This window comes from Acinonyx jubatus, chromosome A3, assembly GCF_027475565.1.
Source record: "Acinonyx jubatus isolate Ajub_Pintada_27869175 chromosome A3, VMU_Ajub_asm_v1.0, whole genome shotgun sequence".
In the NCBI taxonomy this organism is placed as follows: Eukaryota; Metazoa; Chordata; class Mammalia; order Carnivora; family Felidae; genus Acinonyx; species Acinonyx jubatus.
In genome coordinates, this window is record NC_069388.1 from 115,540,114 (window position 1) to 115,567,268 (window position 27,155).

The 27,155-nt window shown below is 43.0% G+C and overlaps 1 protein-coding gene across 4 annotated transcripts in view; it reads right to left on the bottom strand.

Annotated features, from left to right (window-relative positions):
* The window catches only part of BABAM2 (BRISC and BRCA1 A complex member 2), a 397,415-nt gene that overhangs the window by 51,022 nt on the left and 319,238 nt on the right, over positions 1 to 27,155 (bottom strand). The window lies entirely within an intron of this gene.

Below are 27,155 nucleotides of genomic sequence, written 5' to 3' on the forward strand. Positions count from 1 at the left end.
TGTCTCAGAGGAGGCGAGTTCCTTCTTGCGCAAAGCTTATTCCTTGACTGTGTCCCATGCTCCATACTTTTTTTAATTTTTTTAATGTTTATTTATTTTTGAGAGAGAGAGAGAGAGAGACAGAGAGAGAGAGCACACAAGCAGGGGAGGAGCACAGAGAGAGAGACACACAGAATCTGAAACAGGCTCCAGGCTCTGAGCTGTCAGCACAGCGCCCGACGCGGGGCTCGAACTCACAAACCATGAGATCATGACCTGAGCCGAAGCCGGACGGTCAACTGACTGAGCCACCCAGGCGCCCCCATGCTCCATACTCTTAAGTCACATAGGGTTTCGCTCTTTCAACTTTCTTCTCTCTCAATTTCAACCTCTTCCACTGGTTCCATCTCACTATGCTGCAGAATCCCTTATTCCGCAAAGCACTCCCTTGACCACCACCCGGGCCGCCTACTTCCCGTTTGCTCTTCTTTTTCCAAACTCTGTAAGAGAACTGGCTCAACTCCTTCATTGTCGATGAATCCCCTAACCCAATGACACCCGGCTTCCGCCTACACTAACGTGTGGATGTTTCCTTTACTAGTCGAACACTGTGCACCGGGACATTAATTACCAAAGCAGATGCTTTTCATCCTTGGCTCCCCCACCACCCTGCCTTCCCGGTGCCCCTCCCACCCAGTTCTCATCCTCCCTCCAGGCTGCTCCTCGGCCTCCACCTGGTCCCCTCTCATTACAGACACCACCTGGAGCGGCCCACCAGCCCCCAGCCATGTGGCCCACACGCCTGCATTTGCCAGGATGGCTCTTCTGAATTTCAGCCTCACATTTTTGGAGGCTGAATATTTTGAATATCTCCACCTGCTTATCCTATTAACACCTCAAACTCAATATATTCAAACTCATTGTCTTTCCCCTTACATTCTGGTCCTCTTCTTAAGTGTCTGCTCACCACTCAGCTAGCCCAGCCAGGAATTACAATTCCTCCTCCCTCCCTCCTTAAATCTGTGTGTTCACTGAGGCCTGCTGATTCTACCTCTGAAGTCGTTCTAGGGTCTGGCCTTCCTCTCCCTCTTGCCTCCCCCTGTTTCAGTACCTCACATGCCCCTGTCTGGACTGGTTATCCCAAATGGTTTTGCTCTCCCCGGCTTTCTCCCACTTGAATTCATCCTCCCCTCCGCCATCAGACCTGTAACATCACTGAGATAATGTCACATATTTAAAATCCTCCCAAGGCTCTCGAATAGTAATAGGATGCACTCTGAACTCCTCACACACAAAGCCCTTCTTAACCAGGCACATTCTTTCCCACCTCATCTCCCACTACTCCCTTCACTCAACTACCCTGCAAATGCGACTTCATTATCATTCCCTGTCTTCTGAGTGTGCCGCCATCGGTGCATGAGCTCACTGTCCTCTCCGTCTGGGATATCTCTTCCTTGTTTTCTCCCTAGAAGATTTCTACTAGCACGTACAGACCCAGCTCCAGGACATTTCTGTAAAACACAGGGGTCTGACACACCTGCATCATACATCTGTATGACACGGCTTCCACACAGTCGTCACCTTCACGTATCTGCGTACCTGGCTCCCTGACCTGACTGCAAACTCCTTAGTGCACCTACCCGTTTATGGGACTACGGGGTCTAACACAGGAGTCGGTGTGTAGATACTCAAATGTTTGCTGACTTGAGTGTAAACACGGCTTTTCTCTTTGACAACAGAACACGGTTTTTAACCTCTGCCTGCCCTGATGTTCTTAGTAATAGTGCTACATGCACAGCAGGTGAGGAATGAAGGCAGTTACAGAGGTAAACGCCAGTTGACCGAAGGAGTTAAAAGTGATGGTTATTAAGCAGGCGTGGGGCAGAGTACTTTTGCTTTTCATTATAGGTCTTTCTGGAGTATTTGCTTTTGTAACCATGTTTGTGTTTCTTTGATAAACATAATAAATACAAGGCTCTTTGTTGGTTAGGAACAGTCTATTGATAATGTCTACAAGCCGCAAACTGTATTTTCTGTATATTTGAAGGGACAGGTCATGTTCTGAGGGCTTAACTCCAATCGGGCTGCATAATCAGCGTGTGCCAACAACTGGGGGGTAAGCCTGCTGTGCTGGGGCACCTGCAGGGGCACCTGGCCAGAAAAGCCCGGCACCGAGAACCACTAGGCAGCCCTGTAGAGAGAACAAGGCATTTGCTTCAACACGTGTGTCTACATATAGAGATTATTTTTATCAATGTGTGTCCACACACGTGTGTAGGGTATTAAAAGAAAAACCCTAAGAACACACTTCAAGAAAATGTGATTTTATTTCTTCTAATCCCTGCCATGGGCACAGTGTGGCTGGGAGCAAGCCTGTGAAAGTTCTGCCAGTTCATAAAAACCAGATTTTTAATACGGTAGGCTAGAGATTTCACTCACTCACTCACTCACTCACTCACTCACTCACAAACATTTGGTTAAAGGAACGTGGGCCAGAATGCCGGACATGATAGTGCGGAAAGGGGGAGGCCGAGATTTCTACTGAGGACAGTCGTGCACCAGAGTAAGGGACCCAAACATCAAGGTGCACAGCAATGGACAGCAACAGACTGAAGGGGCACATTAGCCAGCGTGGACCACAAACGGATTCTTTCAAAGGCCAGAGACAAAGATACATCAATCCTTGCTAAAAACATCCGATGACTGTGTGGTACAAAGACGTATTTTGCTCTGGTATGTAATTTCCTTGGTACTTAACTATAAAAGTGTATCAGAATTGAATTCGAGTGCTCTTTCTAAATGGGAGCTGAGTCACAGGTACCTCAATGCTGTGTCTGCAGTCTAATGTGGGTGACTCACATCTGTAAAATTCTGAGAGAAAGTACCAACCGACCCGTTGCTGAGTCATCTTTTGCATGGATGCTGGGTTCATGAGCTCTGTAAACTATAATGAGTGATCTAGCCTTTTACCATCTCTTTATTCTTTTCTAAACAGTACAAATTACATCTCTAAAAATAACTTCATCTATGCAAGTGAGTCACTTCGACCTGACAAGCTTCCACAAGTTACCCAGCTAAATTGTAATATTTACTTGCGAAGGGACAAATCTTACTGTCATATTAGCCCCATTTTTTCTTTCTTTTTTTTTTTAAGATCAAAATTTGGTAGACTTAGGGAAGGAAGGAGGGTTTCATCAAATGTTTTAAAGAAAATATGGTTTGCTCTTAACCTTCGACATGGGCAGGGGTTTGAGGTGGAGGGGGGAAGGAATTCTTTGGAAGCCATTTCTAACAGCTTATAAAAACAAAAGTTTTAATATTTCAGGTTAAAGATTAATCGAACACTCTGCACTTTTCTCTTAGTGAGGGGTGCTGTTGAGAGAGAAGTATCAGTGATCTTATTTACCTTAAAATCCCGAACTGTGAATTTATGACATTTCTGACGAAAGTACAGCCACGCTAATAAACGCATATGTATTCAACATTAATTTTTACTGTCGCAGTGGCTGATTTCCCTCACCACGCCCTGGATTCTCTAGCTATGTAACTCAGCTTTGGTCTCCACCCATCTGCTGGGTGGCTGTCCAACCCTCAGGCCTGCTTGCTGGTCTTCGGCTTGCCTTTCTGGGCCTGGTGTTGCCAGCCCTCCCCAGCCCTGCCCCAGGCCTGTCCCAGTTAGGCAGTAAGTACAATGACTTCAACCAGAGGCAGGAGCCAGTTACCTGCGTGGAGCTCATGACTTCATAAATTAGGCAGCAATACTGAAATGTCAAAGCACTATTTATCTACACGCCGGCTGAAGCCAGAGAAGACTGGAAGGGTTTCTCATCAGTGTTGGTCAGGAATGGAATTACTGAAAGCTCTAGGCCTAGAAAGTTCCCAGAGCTATTTCAGCTTCTCCTTTAAGAAATCAGACCACGTGGCCTCAGTCCCTTGACCCCATAAATAACAGCTCCCAGGGAATGGAGGAGCTTTAGAAGAGAAAGATGAAATCACTGGTCCATTTGAAAAGTCCCCAGGAAATGGCCTGCTAAGCCCACTGCCTGGCTCCGACCAGGGCAGAGGCTGAGTCACCTACATCCCTCCCGATCAGGGGGCCAGCTGGAGTCATCCTGACTCTGCTCTTCCCCCTGGTGAGCGGCCAGCCCCGCAGAGGGCCCACTGAGGCCTGTCTGCTCCGGTCACTCCTGCTAGGTCTTCACTAATTCAGCCTCAGTCTCGGCCCGGCTGAGACCTGACCACAACCTGCAGGAGCTCTCCTTCACCTCCACACCACCTATGGGCTCTGCTACACCCTGGCTCCTCTCTAGGACACAGTGCCCCTCGTCTTCCTTTCACCCCGCAAAACTGATGTTACTTAACCTGAGGCTCTCTTCTCTCATGTGAAACGGGGTGAATAACCACTGTCTTCCAGGGTAGTGATGATGAAAAGTGACCCTGGAAGTGAAAGTGTGCCACAGGCTGCAAGCGTGCTCTGACTACCAGGTCCCTGCCTCCACCTCTGCCCCCTCAGCCTCAGCACACGGCCGCTGAGCCCTACCACATGCCTAATACCTTGAGGGGCACTGGGCACAACTGCATCACAATGTAAAACATCACTTAGGTGTAGTCTTGGGCCTTGGCAAGAAAATTAACTAGAATAATAAAGCAAATACATGTGACAATTACAGAATCATCCTAGAAAATATATGTTAAAGTCTCATAATTATATTATTTGGATCTAAGATGGGGGTGATCAGTTTAGAGAGAAAACTAGGGACAGTTTTTGAGAGGTGGTGCAAGATGGGGCACCTGGGTGGTTCAGTCATTTGAGCGTCCGACTCTTGATTTTGGCTCAGGTCATGACCTCACAGTTTGTGAGTTCGAGCCCTGTATCAGACTCTGCTGACAGCACGGAGCCTGCTTGGGATTCTGTCTCCCTCTCTCTTCTGCCCCTCCCCTGCTTGCTATCTATCTCTCAAAATAAATAAAAATAACTTAGAAAAAATTATTTTTTAAAAAAGAAATGGTGTAAGAAAGACATGGAGGTCAAGGAGAGACCACAAAAAGGGACAACAAACAGGCCAAGGCTGAGGGAAGAGAAAGTCTGATGGACAAAGGGAGCCTGTCTACTGGAGAGACTAGCGGGTGCATCCGAGCAGAGAAGAAACAAAACGGAAGTGGTATTTCAATACGATAACTTGGTGGCAGGGTGCGAGGGCAAGAGACAAACCGCTGGCCAATGAAACAGTCCTGGCGTGGAGTGGTTATATAATCTAGGGTGGGGGCATGGGAGTGGCAAACACAGGGATAAATAACCCCTTACATTTTTATAGCAATGATGGTTTCTAATTTGCGCCCATGTGATTTAATCCTCACAAAATCCCTGTGAAGTGTGGGATAAGCACCAATCCCATTTCACAGATGCAGAACAGTCTGGGGGCCAGTATGTGGTGAGTGTGGAAACGCAAGCCAGATTTTCTGGCTGTGAGGTGGGTTCCTTCCACTATCCGTGCAGCTGTCAAGCAAGACTAGCTGTGCCTCAGACTTTCCAAGGAAGCTGTTTTTAAAATACAACAGTTCAGGGGCACTGGGCGGGGGTCAGGGGGGGTGGGGCTCAATCGGTTAAGCGTCCAACTCTTGATTTTGGCTCAGGTCATGATCTCAGCGTTTGAGCCCAGGGTCGGGCTCTGTGATGACAGCAAGGAACCTGCTTGGGGTTCTCTCTCCCCGCCTCTCTCTCTGCCCCTCCCCTGCTCTCTCTCTCTCAAAATAAATAAATAAACAACACCAAAAAAAAATACACAAGTTCAGCAACCATGCCCCTCCCTCTAATTCTGACGTAATAACGGAGAGGGGCTGGGAGAAGAGAAAGGCAGGGAGGTGTGGAGACGGCAGACCTTTTCAAGGTTCTGGAGGGGTTTGGATGCAGGGTCAGGGCTGGAACCACAGGCTACACTGTGCTGCATTACGTGGGGCCCAAGTGGACAAAGGGGGTAAAAGAGAAGAAGAAATCACACACCATTCCATGGTTTGGAGCCTCAGTTCACACGTCTGGTTCTTCCATTAAAAGCTGGGTGAAGCAGATGTTCAATCCCGGGAATCTGGTGAAAACTGTCTCCTACACTGGGGTGTCGTATCAGCTATCTTTTATCTTCGCCAGCCAGAGTAAAAGAAGTTTTGCAGCACTCCAGGAGACCGTGCTGAGAGCAGTCGCTGTGAAGATGACTTCCTGTGCTGGGGACCATTGCTCTCCCCGCTCGGAGTGGGCGTGGGTGCTGCTGGGCCTTCCCGGTCTCCCGTCTCCAAAGCTCTCATTACTCCACGTGCTGCCTCAGCCATGCTGGTCCCCGCTCCGTGCGTCTTTGTGAAGCCTTCTCCAAGCTTCCTCAGAATCTTCTTCAGTGTTCCACAGAACTTGGCAGTCTCTATCCCACTGCGGGCTTTCTTGGTCTCACAGACTTCGGCACTAGACAGCGAGCAACTTGACGGCAGGCACCACGGAGTACCATTTCGGACTCCCAAGTCTGAGAGGCTCAGTACCTATTTGTTTACTCTGTGTGGTGGCCACTGAATCTGAACCAAACTGAATAAACCTCTGTCCAAGTCTCAGCTTTTTATAACCCCTAACCATCCTCTGGACTAAAAGTAAACTTCTATCAAGCCACACCTTCACTTGACTATTCTGACTTACACTGAGGCCAAAATCCTGGAGTTGAGCCCGGTCAGCTTTCCCCTGATCTCTGAGCCTTTGCCTAAGCAACAGTTCACCTCTTTGTTATGTGGGGTTCACGCTCTACTCCACTTTCCTCCCCAAAGCTACAAGTTTTAAAAGATTTTGCCTTAACGTCCGTTTCCCCAGGAGATATCCAGATTACTAAACCAAGGTGACACAATTCTAGACCAAAGCAAAAATTTTAGTATTTCATTTAGCTTGTACGATTTTATCAGGGACAAAAGTTTGATTTCTATTAAGCTTTGTGATTTACAGCTCTGAGCACAGTTCGGTCATAGACCTCCATCGCCGCTTTTGTGAAAAGTAAACTGGACCAACTATTAGAAAGAATCTCTTGGTCTCCTGCTCATCACACGACACCCTTCCTTCAAAGTAGAATCTTGAAACCTCCACATGTTTTCCCAAAAGAATGCTCCCAATTCTGCCTTCTCTTCCCCTCTTAAAATATATTTGTACCTATGCTTTCTGTACACTCTCTGCACACATGCCTACTGAAAGTTAATGCCTTTAACGATAGGAATCACCTCCAACATCTACCATGTTCTTAGAACAGGATGAGCGATCATCTAAGATTATTAAATGTTACCGATTAACACAAATGTCATAAGCTATGGGTAATCACCAAGCCCGAGCACACATTTGTGAAGCTTGAATACCCATTTCAAACCTGCCATTTTCAAAGTGACAAGCAGAATCTTCCAGTATTACATTTTTTAGGTAACCTACAAGGTTGGCTGTTTCCCTTGTAACCAGTGGCCCCAGAAAGGACAGATTTGGGGTGACACATGCTTTTTGTATTTATCTACAATCTTTTCCAATACCATAGCGTTGTTTCAGTTTCAATATGTTAGTGGAATTCTTGCCGTAAGGGCATGGACATTTACCATACTACCCAAAGTGATCTAGAAATTCAATGCAATTCCTATCAAAATCACAATGGCACTCTTTACAGAAATGTTTTAAAATCCTAAAATTCATATGAAACCACAGAAGACCCTGAATAGTTGAAGCAATCTTGAGCCAGAAGAACAAAGCTGGGGGCATCACACATCCTGATTTCAAAATATATTACAAAGCTCTAGTAATCAAAATAGTATGGTACTAACATAAAAACAGACACATGGACTGATGGAACAGAACAGAGAGCCTAGAAATAAATCCACCCATTTACAGTCAACTGGTACTTGACAAGGTTACCAACAACATACAACGAGGAAAGGCCAGTCTCTTTAATAAATGCTGCTGGGAAAACTGGACATCCACATGCAGAAGAATGAAATTGGACTTTTATCAAATCATACACAAAAATCAACTCAAAATGGATTAAAGACCTGAATGTATGACCAGAAAACTGTAAAACTGCTATAAGAAAATATAAGGGAAAATCTTCCTGACACTGGTCTGGGCAATATTTTTAGATGTGACACCAAAAGCACAGGTAACTAAAGAAAAAATAGACAAGTGGGATTGTATCAGAAAATTAAAAACAGAACTACCACAGGATCCAGCAATCTCACCTCTGCGGATATATGCAAAGGAAATGAAAGCAGTACCTTGAAGAGGGGTCTGCACCCCCATGTTCACTGTAGCATCATTCACATTGGCCAAGACAGACAATCTAAATATCTGTTAATAGGTGAATGGATCAAGAAAATTTAGTATATATATACATACACACACACACACACACACACACACACACAATGGAATATTATTCAACCTTCGAAAAGAAGGAAATCCTGCCATTTGTGACTAAATGAATGAGCCCAGAGGACACTAGGCTACCTGAAATAAGTCAGATATGGAAAGACAAATATTGCGTGATCTTATATGAGGAATCTAAAATAGTCAAACTCATAGAGGCAGAAAGTAGAATGGTGGTTGCCAGGGACTAGGGTGGGGAGGGTAGGAAATAGGGAGAGCTAGCCAAAGAGCACAAATCTTCAGTTATGCAAGATAAATAAGTTCTGGAGATCTAATGTACAGCATGGTGATTACAGTTAACAAAAGTATATACTTGAAACCTGCCAGAAGAGTCCATCTTGTGTTCTCACCACACACACACCCCCACACACACACCCACCCACCCACCCCCCCCACACACACAGAAAAAAATGGTAACTGTGGTGTGATGAGTATGTGATCAATTAGCTTGCTTGTGATTTCACAGTGCATATGTATATCTAAACATCAAGTTGTACACCTTAAATATAGCTGACCCCTGAACAACACGGGTTCGAACTGTGTGAATTCACTTATATGCAGATTTTTTTCAATAAATACAGTATAGTACTGCAAATGTACTTTCTCTTAAGATTTTCTTAATAACATTTTCTTTTTCTAGCTTAATTTATTATAAGAATACAGTATACAATATATAAAACATACTAAATATGTTAATTGTTTATAATGTCAATAAGGCTTCTGCTCAACAGTAGGCTATTCATTGTTAAGTTCTGGAGGAGTCAAAAGTTCTGCGTGGATTTTTGACCATAGGGGGGGTCAGCACCACTGACCCAACATGGCTCAAGGGTCCAATGTATATGAAACTTTAAATATTCAATTATAGCTCAACCAAGCTGGAAGAAGGGCAGGACATTTAAGAGGCTTGTTTCCTTCATGGTGTATTGACAGGTTGATCTCTCTTTCTTTGAAAAAAGGAAACCAGAGGGGTGCCTGGGTGGCTCAGTCGGTTGAGTGTCTGACTTCAGCTCAGGTCATGATCTGGCAGTTCATGAGTTTGAGCCCTGCGTTGGGCTCTGTGCCGACAGCTTGGAACCTGGAGCCTGCTTTGGATTCTATGTCTCCCTTTCTCTCTCTGCCCCTTCCCCAGTCATGCTCTGTCTCTCTCAAAAATAAATAAATCTTAAAAAAAATTTTTTTTGATTGTTTTAAAAAGAAAGAAAGAAAGAAAGAAAGAAAGAAAGAAAGAAAGAAAGAAAGAAAACCAGGAACTATCTGAGGTCACATCACTGCATTTGGAAGGACGGCTATCCCCATGGGGCCCATGTCACGAGAGGAGGAGGTCATGCTGGGGCACTGCCTGGGTAGGGGAGACCTTGAAAGAACCATCTTCCGGATGCAGCAGGAAGTGGCCTCAGTGGCAGGTGGTGGCTCTGGTCCAGCTTGAGGCCCAACCAAATTAAACACATGCAACCACCTTGCGTTTACAAAACGTTAGGTGATGGGTGAAAACTCTAAGCCCCTGGGTCTGTGTTCTTCTGAAGAATTCTATACATGTGAAGTAGCCTCCTTTCATCTCAAACACTATCAGACAAGTTAAGCACTCCACTGCAACCCAGCTGTAGATGGCCATCTTCTATCCTTCCCATCTTTCAACTGGAAAAGCCAAATAAGATGTTCTCCATCCTTTTTTGCACCCGAGGCTCTGGAACATAATGTGTGTACGTTGAGCTCTTATTCGTGCACCCTCTGCACAACAGACTCCCACATCCCAGGGAAACAGGGCAACATCACATCACTGTAAGAATCAAGGGGGCGCCTGTGTAGCTCAGTCAGTTAAGCATCCAGCTCGTGGTTTCGGCTCAGATCATGATCTCACGGTCCGTGAGTTCAAACCCTGCACAGGGCTCAGCACTGACAGCGCCTAACCTGCTTGGGATTCTCTCTCTCTCTCTCTCTCTCTCTCTCTCTCTCTCTCTTTCTCTCTCTCTCTCTCGATCTGACCCTTCCCCATGCTCTCTCTCTCACAAAAGAAATAAACTTTAAAAAATTCTTTTCAATGAATCAAGAAATTATAGCATTTTATCATTGTGAAAAATAAAGCAAGGAAGGAAGGCAGAGCAGAAAGGGCTCAGAGTTTGAACACTTGGGACTCATTGAAATCATTCTGCATTTATCACCGGTGGGATCTTAGGCAGGTTACTGCCTCTCTGCTCTCTACTTTCCCATCTGTAGAATGGCAATCATGATTTTTATCTGGTAGGATTGTAAGGAATACATGAGATAATACACATAAGCCGTCTAGTGCAGTGATTATCTCACAGTGAGTGTTCCACAAATGACAATGACTAGTGTTGATTTGAATTGAGGGCCCAGACACTTTCTCTTCCACAGAAACAGCAGAAGGTATCAACAGACTGAAGGAATAATCATGCCATCTGGGTGGACAGTGGGTTGACTCTTTGTTCAGGAGTAGAAGGCAAAGGTGGTTTAGGTACAAGGAAATACACAACCGACAGCAGTGGTGGCCAAGACCCCCTCCACGGCACAAAGGCCACAAAGCAGGTGCCACACACAACCTCCTAAAGGGCTTGTTCTTCGGTCTGGCCCTTTCTTAGAGACTTTAATGTTAATTTCCGGAACAGCAGGATATATTGATCTTCTCATTTTAAGCGCCATAAGGGAGGGACCACATCTTATTCACGTCCCCGATATAGTGGATGGTCCAAGACGAGGGTTCAATAGTTTTTAATGGAATTAAAATACTGGGTTGAACCCTGTTTTCCAGGGACCGAGTAATGGGAAATAGTATACTTACTACATATAATGCCAAGGCAACATTCCTTCCAGCATTCTGTAATATGTACACTTAGCCAAGTACTACTAAGTACTCTCAGGCTCTGTTAGAGCCTCTAACGTGCTCTTCCTGTAACAAAATGACAACACAAAGAACAAAATCCAAAATATCTCAAGATTCTTTTTATCGGGCAGCCCAGGTTTGTTTTTAATCTTTCCATAGCCTGTGTTCACATCTGTGGCCTCCCGTTCGTGGGCTCTGGAGCTATAAATCTAAAAGAAGACAGATAAGGCAGAAACCTTGTTAAACACACTCCCCACCAAGACAACAAACATTCAAACAGGAGTGGCCCGCCTTTATCTGGTCACCACCCAGGTTTGAGTCTGTTGCCCTTCTACAAAGGATTTGCTGTCTGAGAAGTGAACATTTTGCCCGGGAGACCAAAAGTCACTCCCCAGTCAGGTATTTCCCAAAGGAGCTGTACTGTGTGTTCCAGAGTTCGGGCTCTTTGGGTTGCTATAAAATGCCTTGATCTTGATCTAGGGTTGGACAGATGGGGGTTTTTTTGATAACCTCAGTCCATTTCCCTGGAAATGCAGGTATGTTTCCATATACTGACTCCTTCCAGGTGGAAAGAGCACAGGATCCCATCCAGAAGGCAGAGACTGCAAAGGCGAAATGTTCAGAAGAAGAGAAGTGGGAGAGAAAACAACAACCCAGAGGACTGTTCTGGATTGATCATTTACAGACTGTTTGACAGCAGCCAGATAAGGGATGGATCCTGGCTGGCAACTATTACTGTGGTGCTTCCTTTAGGTCTCTCATTTTAAGAAAAAGAAGAGGTGGCATGTTTATTAAGTACTTTGGTTGCCCTGGAAGTTGAGTATGTACCTGTGGCGATAACTGTATGGCAATGACTCCTGCTTGTTACAAGCCTCAGCTTTTGTTTGCTGAAATGCTGGACCTGGTCACATCTTTGTAGGTCTGAGATACTTTTAAAGGAACGGTATTTAATACATTTATATACACAAAACTTGCCCTTTGTAGGGAAGGATCAAGGTATAACTTTGCAGAATTTCTCTGCGGGGAGTTATCTCCACAGGAGACATCAAGTCACATTACTCACTGACGAGTATGAAGACCACAGAGTCAGTGGGCGAGCGTGACTGATTTAGTGGGAACTGCAGGGGAAATTCACGAAAACTGCAGGAGAGCAAGACGGGTTCTGAGATGGGCACCAGGGATCCACATGGTGATGGGGATGTTCTGCATCTTGACAGTGCCAATGTGAATATCCTGGTTGTTGCTACTGTGCTAAGGTTGTTCAAGATGTCGCCACTGGAGGAAACTGGGTAGAAGGGACACAGGATCTCTCCGTATTATTTGTTACACTGATGCGTGACTATACAATTATCTCAGAACAAGAAGTGTTGAGAGACCATGAAAGACTATGTGGTAGATATGGAGAAGTATAAACAGAACTAGGGAAGGCAGTTTCTCCCTTGTTTTGGAAAACAGGAAAGTGGCATAAGGCATAGAGGACGGCCCTAGACCCAGACGTGTGACCCAATGCAAACCCTTTACCCTCACCTTCCTCACTTTAAAAACAAGGATAATACTTGCCCTCCCAACTCCATGAGGTTTTGGGAGACTCAAATTAAAGGAGACGATAAATGAGAAAGTACTTTGAAATATTGTGAAATCTTATACTGGATACTGAAGAGACATTTCTAATAACAACTTGGGAGTGACAGAGGCATTATATAAATCCCACCTAAATTTACAATAGCTGGAAAGCTGTACGTTCTCAGCCTTTGTGTTAACTCAGTAACCATGACTGAGGGGAGGTTAGGAATTGCACATCCGTGGCAACAAGACATCAAAATTTCTTGTTTTAGGTGCAGATAAGGTGTGGCATGTGCTTCTTTTAATGTAAGATGGAGGAAAATTAAGAATATATTCTTGTATTTATTTTATCCACCGGAAGAAACTCTGAAAGGCTGAATTGAAAAACTAACAAAAGTGACAAGAATATGTCACACACCTGAAATGACTTTAACACTGTATGTCAATTATACTTCAAAAAGAAGTGATAAGAAGAGAAATGGATTGAGCAGGGGTGAAAGATTTTTTTCACAGTGTGCATTGTTTTAAAAATTAGGTGAATATACTGCCTATTCAAACAATAAAATAAAAAATTTTTAAAGGAGGGGGTGCCTGGGTGGCTCAGTTGGTTTGTGGGTTTGGGCCCTGTGTCAGGCTCTGTGCTGACAGCTCAGAGCCTGGAGCCCGCTTCAGATTCTGTGTCTCCCTCGCTCTCCGCCCCCCCCCCCCCCCGCTAGCTCTCTATCTCGCTCTCTCAAAAATAAACATTAAAAAAAATTTTAAAGGGAAGATTCTTAGGGAGAGTCCCTCTATTTTGTGTTTGGGAGGGACACTTTTGGTTTTTCTCGAAGCCTTAGTAGTTCCAGGAGTGTTAGGGTGGCTGAGTGTTATCACTGAAGGGTGTGTGTATGTGCGTGTGTGCAAGAACAAGCCTGCACATGCTTGAAAATTTTGGCCAAGCCCTACCTGCTTCCTGTTCTCCCAAACTGGAAATACCCAAGGATCGTGGAAGGTGAATCAACACAGCAGCTACCCCCTGCTTTCCAATTGTGTGTCCCTTAGCTCACTTTAAGAACCACCAATTTAATTATATTATTACCTTACATGGGGAGATTGAAGCGGACCTAACTCACTGGACAGGACAAAATGGGGTCCGAAATAGACACTGAGGTCTTCACCCCCACTTCTGCACTACAGCCACTGGCCAGTACTGCCTTGGTTCCTACGTGGCTTAAAAAAACTAACGTTCTCAAGGTACCAAAGTGAAATCTGGGTTGTTTCGAAGTACTTTGTAGTTGTTAGAATCACCACATTTGGAAAACTGCAATCAAGAAGCCACTCTTTCTGACTGTGTTGGTTTTCTGCAGCCCCCATGATCTCTGGAATAATGGAAACAGTGAATGATGCTGGAGTAAACGGTCTCTGAACGTTACAACATACAGTCTCTTTTTGTTTACTCTCTGTGGAGTCCACGGAGTCTGCGATCTTGGGCTGTTCATCTCCCAGAATAATGGGTCTTTTGAAGTATTCTGTCCTCTTGGGTGGAGGCCAGCTGAGCATGTTTTCATCTTCTTGTAAATACAGTGTTCAAGTGCTTCCCATCAAATAGGTTCTACCTTCTCATTGACCGACTGTGGTGGAACAGTCTGAACTGAGGGTTCTGGCCCACTCTATTCTTCCGACATAAAACAAAGGCTATGCACCATTTGGAGATGCTTTGTTCAGACCACAGTTCATTTCTGAGGTCTCAATCAAACAAGAGCTTAAGGATAAACTTTGCAAATTCTTTTTAATTTGTCTGACACAGAAGACAGTTTACAATACATGTGAGGTTTCCAAGCTGCAGCCAAATGAAAAATAGGAAATTTAAGCATAGCTAAAGAGATTTTTTTTTAAAGACAATGTTCACTGGGAAAAGCCTCCTGGAATCTGAGTACACTAGACTGTAAGTTTCTTTAGAAAAAGAACATGTCCCATTCGGCCCTATATCTTTAGTATTCAGCATGGTGCCTGGCACAAAGAATATGCTTAAACGCTCATTGGAGTCAAATGCACCTGTCACCTGGGAGTACATAAAAAGGCAAACCCCATTCCTACAAATGTTCAGGACTATAAAGCTGAATGAGACTCTGCGTCTAACTTGAAAGGCTAACTGGGAAAATGCAAGGAACTAAATTTGTCTCTTCACTGGGCAACAAACTGAGTGGGAACAATGGTTTAGGTCAGAAATTGCAGGGGTTGTTTAAAAAGTGAGTGTTAGTTCCCTGGCCTCAATCACACTCAGATTCCTTTCTGCAATTATCTTCACTAGGCTCACCTGTATGCAAAGTTTGCTGATTGCTGGCAGGCACTATGGTTTCCCTGGAGACAGGGAATCCTAATCCACCTTTTCAACACCCCGGAGAGCTCAAAAGACTCAGAGTACAAAGAGACAGATTCACAGCTGGGCACATCAGAAGTAACACCGGGAGAACCCTGTAGGACCTCGTGTGCAGAAAGGAACTAGGAATTAGGATCCCTCCCCATCATGTAGACTGGTCGTATGCCTATCTAGGGTCTTCTAATTGTTTTAGAAAACGCAATATAGTGTCCCACCATTTCCCCACTTCTTTCAAATCATGGCATCATCAGAGAAATGGTGTGATGTTTTGGCACGCTGGGAAAAATGAGTGAGGCCAGCAGAGGTTGCCGACATGGGATCCAGCTTCCATAAGAACTACAGTGATTAGTAGCCTCTTCCCAAGCCAGTGGTGTGCCCCAGCACATAGACTGGGAAGCTCTAGTGAACTGTTGAGAATGAGAGTTTGGAATGAAAAGGTCTTCGTTCCAATGCTGTTTCCTTCAACTACTAGCTATGGGACACCTGGCAACTAGTTTCCTTTAGTGTAAAATAGGGATCTGTTTTATAGGGCGGCTGAGAGAATTCTACGGAATTATGAATGTACTTAACACAGTAATTTGCACACAATGATCACTCAGCAAATAATATATTCAACAATGGCATTACTATTATTATTGTTACCTATTATTTATTAGAGGTCACTTCTTATCACCAGTAACCTCTGATTGACAATGAATTAGAGAAAAACACCAGGTGGACTGAGACTGACGAAAGTTTGCCAATAAGATGCCTGCCTACAAATGAATTGTGTCTTTTTTTTTTATTGTGGTAAAGTATACAGTAACATAAAAATTACTATTTAAACCATTTTTAAGTGTACAGTTGAGAAGTATTAAGTACATTCCTTTGTTGTGCAACCATCACCATCATCTATCTCCAGAACTGTCTCATCTTCCCAAACGGAAACTCTGTCCCCATGAACCAACAATTCCCCACTCCTTGTCTCCTCAGCCCCTAGTCCCCTCTATTCTACTTTCTGTCTCTATGAATTTCACTACTCTAGGTACCTCAAATACGTGGAATCACACAGTATTTGTCCCTTTATGACGTGTTTTGACATTCCCTTTGCCCTCACCTGACTGAAGGCAATGGCTTAACTTTAGCCAAGGGTCATTCTCAGTCCAGAAGCCCAAAAGCCTCTTTCAGGACATCCTAGGTCAGGCCATGTCAAGAATCTGAACCATATTTATGGGAGGAAAACTGTATCAATAAGGTCCAAGTTCCAAACCAGATCCTGTCCACCATGAAGCATGACTGAATCCTTTCGTTAAAGGTTCAGTTGGGCCAAATAGTTCTGCATCATCTGAACTGGGGATGGCTGCGGGTTTGTACAGACTCCAGGAATAGACTCCAGGCCAATAAGCTGTTTGATGACAGCCTCTACCACACATTTGTTCTGTGTGAATGTTCATTCACTCATTCTTCACTTGGATTTCCATTGGCTCATAAAACTCAACGTATCCCAAACTGGGCTCAACATTTCCAAATCTGTTCCTCCTAATGCAGTCCCTACTTCAAATGATGGCATCATTAGCAGTCTGGATGCCTAATCAACAAACCTGGGAATCATCCTAATTTTCCTTAGACCTTCACCTTGGTTGGGATCAATCACTACATTTTGCCAGTTCCACTTCCAAAGTATTTCTTGAAACAGTTCCTTTCCCTCCATCCCTGTTATGATTGTTCTCATTCAGGTCTAATCATCTTTTGCCTAAAATATCTTTTTAGGTGTCCTGGTCCCCATTCCAAATCATCTTCAACATAATACCAAAATAGTCCCTTTCTTTAAAAAGCAAATTATGCCACTTCCCTACTGAGCACACTTCAATAACTCCTAGCTATCCTCAGGAGAGAGTCCACATTCATTAGCCTGGTATACAACTCTCTGAGTTCTGGTCTCTGACTGCCTCTAACTCAATCTCTCACAACTCCCCAGGATCCAATACACATTTGAGAAATTCTAAACGGCTTACTGCTCCTCGCTCTGTTTTTCCCCTCGGTGCATTTGTTGATGCGAGCCCCTTGCCTGAAATGCTCTTGCAGCCCTCCTGTGCTACTGGGCTGGGTGCCCCTTCTCTGTGTTCCCGTAACACTTGGTGGTTGCCTAGCATTACATTTGAAATGTTGCATTGTTGTTTTTCTATGTTCATCTTCCTTAATAGACTGTGAGGCATTTTAGAGTGGGTGGCATTCCTCTTGTTATCCCTTGAGTCTTGACTGCCTCAACCAGAGCAGGTACTCAACATATGGTACATGAAGAATTAAATCAACAAATTATTGCACAGGTCAGATCTGGAGGCCACTGGAAGGAAGGAAGGAAGGAAGGAAGGAAGGAAGGAAGGAAGGAAGGAAGGAAGGAAAAGAGGGAGGGAGGGAAGGAGGAACGAAGGAAGGAAGGAACGAAGGGAGGAAGGAAGGGGGGGTAGGAAGGAAATACATGTTGGAAAGGAAGAAGTAAAACCGTTTTTATTTGCAGATGACATGATCATGTAAATAAAAATTCTAAGAAATCCACTAAAGGTCAATATGCAAAAATCAGTGGTATTTCTATATACTAACAATAAACAAGTAGAAAATGAAAAATTTTAAAAGAACTCCATTCATAATAGCTTAAAATATACTTAGGAATTAATTTAACAAGAGATGTATAAGACCTGTATACTGAAAACTATAAAACACTGCTATGGGAAACTAAAGAAGATCTAAATAAGTGAGAACATAAAACATGTTCATGAATCGGGGGATTCAATATTTCTAACATGGCAATTCCCTCCAAATTAAGTCACAGTTTGAATGCAATCTTAATCAAGTTTTTAGTGAAAATAATTGACAACCTAATTAAAATGTATATGGAAAGGCAAAGGACCTAAACAGAGAAAACAATTCCAAATAAATATCTGTAAGATTAAAGGACTTATACTCTCTGAATTCAAGACTTACTATAAAGTGAAGGCACAGACATGCAGATCAATGGAGCAGAGTATAGGTACAGAAACAGATCTACACTTATATGTTCAGCTGATTTTTGACAAAGGTGCCAAGGTAATTCAAAGAGGAAAGGATAGTCTTTTCAACAAATGGTGCAGGAACAAATGGATATTAGCATAGAAAAAATATATAAACCATTATATATTACCTTACCTCACACCATACACAAAAATACCTCCCTTACCTCACACCATACACAAAAATTAACTTGAAATGGACCAGAGGCCTACATTTAAGAGCTAAAACTATGAATGTACAGAAGAAAACAATGTAGAAATTCTTCCTGAACTAGATTAGGCAAAAATATCTCAAGCAGGACACTAAAAGTACAGCCTGTAAGAATGCAAAGTGGTGCAGCCACTGTGGAAAACATTATGGAGTCTCCTCAGAAAATTAAAAACAGAATTATCATATGATCCAACAATTCCACTATAGGTATTTACCCAAAGAATACGGAAACACTAATTCAAAAAGATATATGCACCCCTATGTTTACTGCAGTATTATTTACAATAGCCAAACTATGGAAGCAGCCCAAGTGCCCATCGATAGATGAATGGATAAAGATGTAACACACACACACACACACACACACACACACACACACACACACACACTGGAATACTACTCAGCCACAAAAAAGAATGAAATCTTGCCATGTGTAACAACATGGATGGATCTAGAGTATATAATGCTAAGTGAAATAAGTCAGTCAGAGAAAGATAAATACCATATGATTTCATTCATATGTGGAATTAAGAAAACAAAAAAGAAACAAACCAATAAACAGACTCTTAAAGTATAAGTTACCAGATGGGAGATGGGTTGGGGGGTGGTGGGATGAGTGAAACAGGTGCAGGGTATTAAGAGTACACTTATCACGATGAGCACTGAGTAATGTACAGAATTGTTCAATCACTATATTATATACCTGAAACTAATATAACATGATATGTTAACTATACTGGAATTAAACATTTTTTAAAAAGTACATCCATAAATTAAAAAGTGACAAAATGAACTTCATCAAAATTAAAACTTTTTGCTCTTTGGAAAAAAACAGTTGAGAAAATGAAAAGGCAAGCCACAGGCTGGAAAAAAAAATGTTTAGAGCATATAACTGACAAAGGGCTGGCATCTAATATGTATAAAGAATTCATGACTCAAATAGAAGATAACAACCCATTTAAAATCAGGAAAAAGATTTGAACAGACATTTCACAAAATAACTTGGCAAATAAGCACATGAAAAGGTGGTGCCCAACATCACTAGTCATGAGTGATGTTGAGCCATAGTTTCATTGTACATTACAACCACAATGAGATAATACTACGTACCTTACAATGGCTGAAATTAAAAGGATTGATAATGGCAAGGGCTGGAGAGGATGTGGAAGAACCAGAACTCTCATATGTTGTTAGTGAGAATGTAACAAGTTACCGCCCTCTGAAAAGCAATATAGTACTACAAAACTGAGGTAAACACATATTTACTATATGATCCAGTATTCTTTTTACCCAAGAGAAACAAAATATTATGTCCACACAAAGACTTGCACTTAAATTATGTTCATAGGAGTATTCTTTTTTTTTAATGTTGATTTTTTTTTGAGAGAGAGAGAGAGAGAGAGAGAGAGAGAGAGAGAGAGAGAGAGAACATGAGCAGGGGGAGGGGCAGAGAGAGAGGGAGAAGAGAAACCCGAGCATGCTCCACACAGCACAGAGCCTGATGTAGGGCTCAATCTCATGAAGTACGAGATTGTGACCTGAGCCAAAAATCAAGAGTTGGACCCTCAACTGAATGAGCCGGAAGCATTATTCTTACTGGCCAGAAACCGGAAACACATAAAATGTCCACTGCATGGTAAATGGATAAATAGTAGAATGGGAAAATGGAATACTACTCAGCAATAAACAAGAATGAAGTACCGGCACATGCACAACATGGATGGATCTCAAAAACATTACGTTAAGTGAAAGCGGTCAAATACAACTGGATTCCATTTTTATGAACTCTATACATTCTATGAAAGAATAAGCTACAGCAACAGAAAATGGTCAGTGACTACCTGGGGCTGAAGGTCAACAGGGGGATCCACTGCACAAACGTTTTAAAGATGAAACACTTTTTAGGGTGATGAAAAATGTGTCACGTCCTGACTGTGGCGCTAGTTCTGCGTCTCTATGTGGTTGCCAAAATTTATTATTCACTTAATAAGGGTGAGTTCTACTGTAAGTTATAGTAAAGTTATAGTAAGTGATACCTCAGAAAAGAGGAAAAAATGTCTCATGGACTTATGAGAGTTGAACCTGTGCTTATCAGGGAGCATATAATATGCAAAAGACAGGTCATTAATCCTTAAATCTGAGCACTGTTTTCCGGTATTTTCCTTATGTTGAACAGTTCTTCAGGCCAGCGTTCACACATATTGCTGCAAAAGTATTTCCCTTGCCTAGGAGTCTTAGAATTCAGCCATTCAAACATAGGAAAAATACTTAATTGGATTGCAGAAACCTGGCTTCTAGTCCTATTCTCCCCTGATGTTACGCATGGCTGAGGGTGAGGTACTCAGACACATCTGAGCTCTGTAACACGGAGTTTTCCGAGATTCTCAGTCAGAGATCTGTACACCTCCCTTCACCTCCCACTCCACAAGGTCTTGGATCGAATTTGGGTATCTGGGAACTTGCACAGGAAGAATGTGGATCTCTACACTCACTGCCTTGAACTGAAATTTAGCGTTTCCTCCAGTTATGAATGCAGATAACAATCTACAGCAGTATTAGCAATACCTTGCCTTTGTTGTCATAAGACATTGCAGATACTTTTATAGCACATGGCAGGTGTTGCCCAGATCTTAAAGTGTTCTTCAATGCTCATCACTATTTCCAAATTACAAGGGTTATTAGATTTGCCACTGGATATTGTTATTTAAGGTTGTTATCAAAGAAGCTCATCTTCTGTGTCATACGTTTTTAAGTGTATGATTAAATCACTTTTAATGACTTGATAATATTTTTTAATAGAATCAGCTTCCTTTGCAGTACTATATATTTTATTTTATACATTTTAAAACACTGTTTGAAGAATGGATCCACAGGGTTTTTCAAAGGGGTCTTTGGCACAAAAATGTTAAAAGTCCCTCCCTGGGCTAGATGATCTCTAACCATTCGTTCTAGTGCTAAGAATTCTATTCAAAACTGACAGAGAGACTCAATGACTCATATTCTAAATGCGATAATTAAAAGCACTTTGAAATGAAGGTGATAAGCAAACGTCAGACCTTATCTTCTACAGGCCCATGGGTGAAGTGATGTTTTAATAATTTCACTCTGTATTTTCTTAGCTAAATTATGGGGAAAGAAAATGGGTGGTGATATCCATTATTTGGGTCCACATCTCTTCTTTTCCAGGGATTTTCAAGATTCATGGGTCCTGACTTATTTGGATTCTAATTTGAACAAACCAATTGGAAAAGGAAAAAAAAAACATATATGAGACAAATGGGGAAATTTGAACACAGACTGTTATTAGATGATATTAAACAACATTATAATTTGTTATTGTATTGTAACATTCTAATATTGTTGTTTTGGATCCATCTTCTCAAAACTCCTGGGGCACCTGGGTGGCTCAGTTGGGCATCTGACTCGATTTAGGCTCAGGTCATGACCTCACGGTTCGTGAGTTCAAGCCCCGCATCGGGCTGTGTGCTGACAGTGAGGAGCCTGCGTGGTATTCTCGCTCCCTCCCCTGCTTGTGCTCTCTCTGTCTCTCTAAAAATAAATAAATAAACTTAAAAAACAATTTTTAAAAAATCCTTAAATGTTCGAGATACACACTGAAGTATTTATAGGTGAAATGATATTTCACATTTGCTTCAAAATATTCCAGAAAAAATTTTAAATTAAATTAAAAAGGAGGAAGGGATCAATGAAACAAGATAGACAAAGATGCAACACGGGTGATGGGCACATAGGGGTTTATGATATTTTTCTATTTTTGTGTTTGAAATTTTTTTAATGTTTATTTTTGAGAGAGAGAGAGTGTGTGTGGGTGTGTGTGTGAGCAGGGGAGGAGCAGAGAGAGAGGGAGACACAGAATCTGAAGCAGGATCCAGGCTCTGAGCTATCAGCACACAGATGTGAGGCCTGAACTCAGAAACTGCAAGATCATGACCTGAGCCAAAGTCGGATGCTTAACTGACTGAGCCACCCAGGTGCCCCTGTGTTTGAAATTTTTATAATAAAAAGTTTTTTCTTAAGTTTATTTATTTATTTTGAGAGAGACAGAGACAGCATGAGTGGGGGAGGGCAGAGAGAGAGGGAGACAGAGAACCCTAAGCAGGCTCAGCGCTGCCAGCACAGAGCCCGACGTGGGGCTCGAACTTAAAAACCTGTGGGATCATGACCTGAGCTGAAACCAAGAGTCAGAAGCTTAACTGACTGAGCCACCCAGGTGCCCCAAAAGTGTTTTTTGAAAGAGATTCATAAGCCATCAGGATAAATCCTGGCCACAGAAATGTTTGGATTGTACTCTGTTTAAAAAAAGAAACAAAAATCCTGCAAAGGAGCATGGAGTTCCTATCACTCCTTCTTGTCTTAGAACCTGAGCTGCTCTCATACTTCCAGTGCCCATTTGGCTCCAACCCTGTAGGTTTGCATTTGCAGGACTTTGTATAATCAGCCATTATAACTGACCGCATTAACTATATCTAAAAGCAGGTTAAATCTAGTCTTTGATAGCCAATAGCCGGTTAATTCTCTAATTAACTCATTAGTTATGTCTTTCTATAGCCACAGAGCGAAACCCTACTCAAGCCGGCATGTTTGCGCCACTGGCCAGGGGTTTACAGCTGGACAAACCGTCATCACCACTGAGGAGTGACACCAGCTTGCTGCCTTGCTGCCTTCAGATCGGCACTGTCTTTGGTGCGATGTCCACTGTCTACATGTATCTCCCCATGCCTGGGTGAACACTTCTGTTCCTGGAGCTTACAGGTTCTTTGGGAAGCTCCAAAAGCTTTCAAAATTCAACACATACTTGGGGATACTGCCAACCAATCATCTGAAATAGTACAGTAATGCAGTCTAGCACGTGGGCTCTGGAATCAATGCCTGGATTTCAAACCCTAGCTCTGTCACAGTGAGTGTATTTACTCCTTCTGTGCCACAGTTTTGTCATTTGTAAAATGCAGTAATACTTGTAATTATCCTCAGAACAGTGTTATGTGGATTAAGCCACATGATACCATATATGCAAAACACTGAGAGAAGTGTCTGAAGCATGGTATGTGCTCAACACTTGCTAACTGTTATTACTGTAAATATTATCTTTAACAACAGCAAAAGTTTTACCCCCAAAATAATGCCCCTGTTTCACCAATGTCAGTAATACTTTAAAATTAATTCTAAGAAAAGATGATACTGAGCTGGATCAATACTCTAAAAGTTATTCTTTGTAAACCACTTCCTTTCACTGAGTTACATGCCTTCTTGGGTTACCATGTGTTCATTTCAAAGCAGCTGCATACAATTTTAAGTCAAAATCACTGAATTTTAATGCCCTTTCTCCGACTGGATAAACTCACCTTAGCAATTACTTTAATCCAACAATTACAACTGAGAGGACTCACACAATATATATGAGAGAGAATAGGGAAAGAAATCACCGCATGGTGATCGTGCATCCGATTTCAACCTCCTTCCTTACGAGACGTCCTTCAAGGTCATTAAAAAGGAGTCACATAAATCCGAGGTATTAGAATGAAAAGGATATTCCCAAGAATATTTTAAAGATTAATGAAATAAATGCTCAAACCAGAGCCAGAAATTACAGAAAAAGACTTTTCTAGAAAGAAGTAGACTCTGAAGATGAAACCGGACTTTCAATTTGAATCAAAATGGTGACAGTGGTCGCTAAAGTTCTAGAGTTTTCAGGTTGTAAACTGTGAACAGGGTGTGCTTCTGTATATAATCAAAAGATGAAAACCGCTTTACCCACCACAGCTAACCACTTTCAAGGAAGTCCGGGAAAAAAATTAACCAAAATGTTTAAAGTATCTGAAGGACCAATAGTTCTCTTAATCAAAGCAAAAAGGCATTTAGAAAGTAGATTTTCTTTTATCTTTTTGAACAACAGAGAACTGATTAATTTTACTTTTTATTCATAATCAATTTTAGCTCCTGCTACTTTGATAGCTATCATTCCTACTAGAAATGAGAAAATTAAGCCACAAATCTTCATAGATGCCTCGCCTGAGGTAATCATATTAATTCTACAATAATATTACACTTTCTCTAGATTCACTTTGAAATGAATTCTAACACTGAAATGAATTCTAACATTGTGGTTCCAATTTTAATCACTTTAGTGATTCTGATTTGTTCTTCAAATCTATTTATTTATATAACAATGTGACTTGTATCCAAAAAGTAAGCAAGTTTTGAAAAACCGCACGATGTTGGTCTTTACCGAATTAGTAGCCATCTCGCTTGTCGCTATAAAGACACGATGTTGATTCTGTGGCGAGGACATGAGCCCACCCCACTTTGCCGAGGAACTAGTCTTTCCCGACCGGCCTAACACCACCTTCCCTCGGTCTCTTTTGCAGCCCCCTGCTTTGTTCCGTTATATCACTTGTCAGCATTTGAAATTTATACAGTTGATAGTTTTAGTTCTTTATTGTCTGTCTCTCTCACCAGACTTGATTAGGGAGGGTCTCTCTTTTTCTACATCTCTCTCTTACGTATAAAACCTATGAAGCTCTCTCCCTGCCCGCTCTTTGTGCCTGGCATATGGTAGGCACGCTCACAAGCTAGTTGTCTTAAAAAGATACACCACCGTGATTCACCATTATCTGACCTCCTTTCTCATCAACCAGACCAGGGGTTGCACACATTTTTGGTACAGGGTCAACGAGTCAATATTTTAGGTTTTACCACCTCTGTTGCCTATTCTTTCTCCTCCCACTTCCAATAACTCTTTAAAAACACAAAAACCACTTTTAGCTTAGGGACATATGAAAACAGGCTGAGGGTGGGATTTGGCCTGCAGGGTAGCATTTGCCAACTCTTATGCCAGGCTCTAACTGTCTTCAGAGCAAGCCTGAGTTATGGACCCATTTCTGTCCCCTGGGACCTATCATAATCCTAAGCACATACAGGTTCTCAATAAACCCAGAACTCAGTTGCATTGGGTTAAAGTGATTAGGTCAGGGGCAGAGAAGATAAAAAATTAAATGGAACAGCCCAAATGGTCAGATTTAGAGCAACAGATATTTTGCCACGGAGACCTGGCTTGCGGTCCAGGCCGGATGACTCAAAGGGTCACTTACCAAGGATTTACGGCTAATGAGAAAAGACAGCTTCTCATACGATCACACGCTCCCTCGCTTGCCTTGGGAGTCACAGACCTCAATACCCTCCACTTCCGAGCAGCGATCCTACTACCATGGGCCGGTGCCTCCTCTCATATCTACTTAGAGTGCCACTGCCTGGGACCATGAAGAAAAGCTGATGTTTTTCCCAGTGGTTGCTTTTATTCTGTGTTACCGTGCTTTGCTGTCTGGTTCTCTTGTCACCCAGCATTCTCAGAAGGTGCTGGCTTAAAGGTGACATGTCCCTCCAGAGCTCGGCAAACACGGAATTACCTCCATAACCACTACAGATAATTCTCACATGTTGGCTGGGAAACCTTCCTGAACACAGTTTTTGGATGGGAGCACTCCCTGATTCTTGCATGGTTCCAAGTCTTACAGTATGTTGATAATGGATGAAGGAAGGAAAGAAAGAAGGAAGAAGTGGACAGAAACTCTCCACAGCCATGATCATGGCCCCGTCCCCACTCCTGAAACCGTCAGAATGCTGGGAGGTTGCAGAGGCTCCTGAGAGAACCCAGAATATGTACAATGTTTTCCCCGAGGACATTCTTGCTTCCGCACACTCTAGCAAAGTGTGAGGTCAGAGCCGCCTGCCTCGAGAGAGAAGCGCCTCTTTCCTCTGGCATCCAAAATGCTCAGAATTATTACCAGCACCTGCCCTAGTGACCGAGTTCTTCCCGGGCCTGGGAAAGGGGGAGAAAGGAAGGAGAGCAGGGATGTCATCCGGTGTCCTGCCAGGTGCTCACCCTCCATGGAGCAGCAGGGCCAGGCATGGAAGACTGGCTCCATCCCTAGGCACTTCCTTCCTTGTTCATGTTCTTGAGATCTCAGAATAATTCACTGCAATGTTCTTTCAGTAAGTCTCTGCCACCCTGTATTCGCTTCCCTGTCTTCACGGAAAGAAACAAGGGAACAAGTGGCCCCTTGGGTGCTGTAACCAAGCAGGCAGACACTGAAAAAAGGTGAGTGTCAGATGCTTAACTGCGTGACAGAACAAAACACATTGTCCAACCAAGCTTCACTTTGATGCAGCAAGTCCTACGTTTGTTTTAGACACAAGAAAGAAGCAGAAGGGTGAGAATAATATATGTAAAGGCAGGCTGCGTGTTGATGATGGAGTAGGAAACAGCATCTAGCCCCATGATTCACAGACGAGGTCATATCCGCCAAGGAGCCACGAGTGCAGGCAATAATGCTAAGAGACAAGGGGCAAGCAGCCTGGGGAGGAAGAGAGTAACGGCCTGAGGAAAACACTCCGGAAAAAGTAAATTAAACGAATCCCAAAGCCCTAGTAGCTGTTGTAAAGAGTGCCTGTGGGTTCTACATTCTGAAGAAGAGAACCACAACTAAGTGGAAATGTGACTCTGGGACTTCATGTTGCACATCTGACTGGGAAAAGCGAAGACAGGAAGGTGGAGAAGGAGCTGTAAGAAACACCGGACCCGCTGTACCAGGGGAAATATTCTTTGGGGAACAGACCTTCCAAAGGAACAGGAACCGCTCTAACACCACGTGTACAGAGGAGGGAGGGCAGGGGCTGGCAGGTGAGTTCTGCCTCAGCCCCGTGCAGCCCTCCTGCTCGCTGCCACCAGAAGAGTCATTGTT